This window comes from Dermacentor silvarum, chromosome 7 (assembly GCF_013339745.2).
Source record: "Dermacentor silvarum isolate Dsil-2018 chromosome 7, BIME_Dsil_1.4, whole genome shotgun sequence".
Lineage (NCBI taxonomy): Eukaryota > Metazoa > Arthropoda > Arachnida > Ixodida > Ixodidae > Dermacentor > Dermacentor silvarum.
Window position 1 is genome coordinate 97,515,353 of NC_051160.1, and position 3,746 is coordinate 97,519,098.

The following is a 3,746-nucleotide window of genomic DNA, read 5'->3' on the forward strand; positions in this document are numbered from 1 at the left end:
AAAAAATGACCGTAGGTTGCACTGGAGGCGTAAAGCTAACAGACAATGGAGCTGATGGGCACTGTTATGATTTGGTTTTCCTAAGTCACCACGGGGTTGTTAGCCCGGGAGTGTACTTATACTTGTATGGTTCGAATTATTCCGGCCACCACTGAGACTAACTCGCAGTGGGGAAAAAAAAACAACGAAGCCGATTGCTAAAGAGACATGAACATACAATTAACAAAAACTGTCACACACAGAAACCAACTAACCATGATAACAACACTAATGGAAACGTTCATGCACTTCTAGATGTTCTCACACACTAAAGAATTATGGAAAACAGCAAAGTGCGTGATCGGTCACACTTGGCATGCATCGGTGCAGCTGTACGGGGCCGCGTTGCGACGGCCAGTCAGCTGCAGGACGTCGGTCACGTGCGGTTAAGACGCTGCTTGCTTCTTGAGGATCATCCGCAGCTCGGCCAAGGTGTCGCAGCAGAGGAGTAGGTAGGGCTTGCCTTCAGCATTACGTCGCCGGGATCCATGAACACCAAAGGCTGGAGGTAGCACTGACGCCGGATCGTCGGTGAAGTCATGAAACTCGGGCTCGCTGCCCAACAGCTTCGCTTCCACGCCCGGCGCTCCTGAAGTCTCGAGGCTCGGACCCACAGGCTGACAACCTCACTTCGTCGACTCCGCACACCAGCCTTTTATTTTTTTGAACGTCGCCTTCCTTCTTCTTTTGTTCTGCTCCCTCTTCCAGCACCCGTGTTAATTCGTGATTGGCGGTTGGCTGCTGTACCGCGACCGGAGTGCTCGCACCGAATCAATCCATTCTTTTTCTTCTTTTATGGCCACGGGCCGTCCGCCGCACCAGACACGCGCACCTAAGTCTTTGCACACGACAGGCACCTAGATAGTCCTAGATTTTGGGCTAGGCTAAGCACTAAGTTATGAGCATATAATGCCCCAGAACCTTGGAACAGCTATGTAAAACAGGAAGTTGAAATATTACACCAGTCGGGCCAAAACCATTTTTTTTCCGCGTTGGTGTTATCGATGAACAAGCTGTGATGTGTCATAGTTCTTAATAAATATGGCTGTTGTATAGAAAGAGTTCAGGCTATATATTTAGCTGTAAATGTTTTGGAGTTAGATCACAGGCTCCATTAAAACTCTTTAGCAACGTCATACCCCGAGAACTTGTCATTCAAGACAAAAAGAAAGATAGATTCGCGCCTAACGTTTCAATTATACAGGTTTTACGGAGTTGCTAAAGTCGGCGACATGAATAAACCCATGAGGGGAGAATCATCGCTAAGGTCATGGTCATTAGCAAAACAATAGGATTTGTTGCGTTACGAAAATTATTTTATTACGGGATGTGTTACCTGCTGCCAGAATTATCCAATCAGATCAGTCTTGTCAGATAAAAGTTTGAGCTCGAGTACAGATTAGGCATCATGGAACCGCGTGCTCGCATCAGTTATGAGAATTGAAATTAGCGTACTGCGCTTTTTTCATGAATGTTAAATCTTTGGGTTGACCCCCCCCCCCCCTTGCGAGAAAGGCTAATAAACATACCCATAGCTCTGTAGTTTTTCTTTACCCTTTGCGTAATGTTATGAGCGTTTACTGCGAACTTTTAGAGGCTGTTTTATATCGAAGTCCTTAACAAAGCCATAATTGCGTATAAGAAAGACATCTAAGGGCTATTCAAAACAAATGTTTTATAAAACACCTGCACAGATTTCTTCAATCCAATGTCCTCAATTCGAAACGTATGTCAATAAATTACAATTGTTGCAGTTTTTCGCACACAAAAGGAATATTGCGAGACGATATTTCAAATCAGTCAAAAAATAAAATATACAGAGGAATTGTGTAAGTTGATAATCTGCCTGAGGCTGCAATTATTGCGTCCAGGTGGTTATAATACACATGCTGTCTGATTCTTCAATAAATAGACTTCGACAGCCGAAGTTGATCAAACAACCAATCAGGGACACCACTACGGGCATTAAATTACGCTGTTTCGCTGCTTGTGTCAACAGATTATTCTATCTATTGATCGTTGGAGGTTCCCGGAATTTCAGCTCTGTAAACGGAACATTTGTAAAAGAGATAATATTGTACCCATTGCTCAACGAAGTCAATAAATGCCACAGAGAAGTATATGCGATAAGTGGCAGCTATAACATATCAAATTTCGCTAGATACCGCCATTTCGCATAAAGTAAGTTCATATTGAAGTTGACATCATCATTTGTGTAGCATATTGTTTTCCCCATTTGAACTATGCGTGCCTGCGTTGCTATCGCAGTTGCTGCCGTAGTAATGAACACATGAGCGTGCGTCGGCTCAGCTTGCTCATAAAAATATTCACTTTATTACAACACTGTAACAAGGGGCAGTGACACCGAAAAAGCGAGTACTAAGCGCTTTGGTTTGTTACTAAGTGAACTTTCGTGTAAAAAGCGGCTGTTTGCAGAACAGCTGCAGCGAGCAATCTCAAGCGCTCAAACTGCGGATCAAGTTAAATAAAAAACTCATGCGTGCATTGAACAGCTCATACAATTCGTCGCATGTGACATCGCTGACATTAAAGATGCTCAAGCTGTTAATGTTTTCACAAGAGCGATCCTCAGGAGTTTTCGAGCAGCAAGCAAACGTCCGTGTTCGATCATGTTTGCGTGTTTAAGCCTCTTTAAAGCTAATTAGCTGAATGGTGTCATCGGCTGATTTGCGAACAGTGAACACACAGCTTATCGTGTCCGTCAAGTTATTCCCTTAACTTATTCTGTGTTTCAACAAAATTGCTGAGTTGCAATGCAGGTCTACAAAGCAGCGTACGAACTTTAACCTCTGCGTCTATACTGCCAATAAAATATATGTTTCTCACTGAATGAGATTCGCAAACCTCTTTTGTTTTTGTGTAGGTAAGATATGCTAACAGATATCACTAACATTTTTGGGTAACGACAGTTTTCAGAGGTTCACTTTTGCCTCATTCCCCATCGTGTGGCAGTCGTTATTGAAGACAATTCATCTGCTTCTGGCTCCGTGTTTCTTTCAGGCCTTCGTCAGTAAAAAAGATGACCGCGTTGGCATGCTGCACTGATAGAAAGCGAGCCCTTGGAAAGGTCTCCACTTCTGACGTCACACCCAACATGGTAAAGTCATTTCTTCCTACTCAGCACCTTTCCGCGTAGCATATAAAATCGGCTAAGCCGAGAACGAACGCCTTTCCCCAGATTTCTTAATATAAACAAGGTGATTGCAGTTGAAGACGCACGTGCAGCATTCGTTAGCGCGTTGTGGTTACAGCATTGTCGTCTTTGCCTTGATTCGCCGCATCCGAAATAGAAAAAGTAATGTGTGGTGCCATAAATATTGTACCAGAACCACGAAAATGCGGTTTTCATACCGACCGACGCGTTCAGCCAACTCACAAAATCATAACTGCTGTTGCTAGCTGAAGATACCGAAATCTCAGAAAGATACAGGTTTATTTTCGAATTGTCCTCTAGGTTCTATTTATCCAATAATAGTATTCCTTCAACGCCCAGGACTCATGTCACACAAGAAAATGAAGATAAAGAATAAAAATGTCGGGACGTGCGTTCAGAAAAGCTCTTGTAATGTTCCTTCTTTCAAAGGGACTCGGGAATTCCTAACGGCAGCCGTATTTAACCTTTCGTTCGACAGCTTTCCATTTTTCAGAGGTACTCAGGAATGCCTCACGGCAGCAGTAACCTTTCG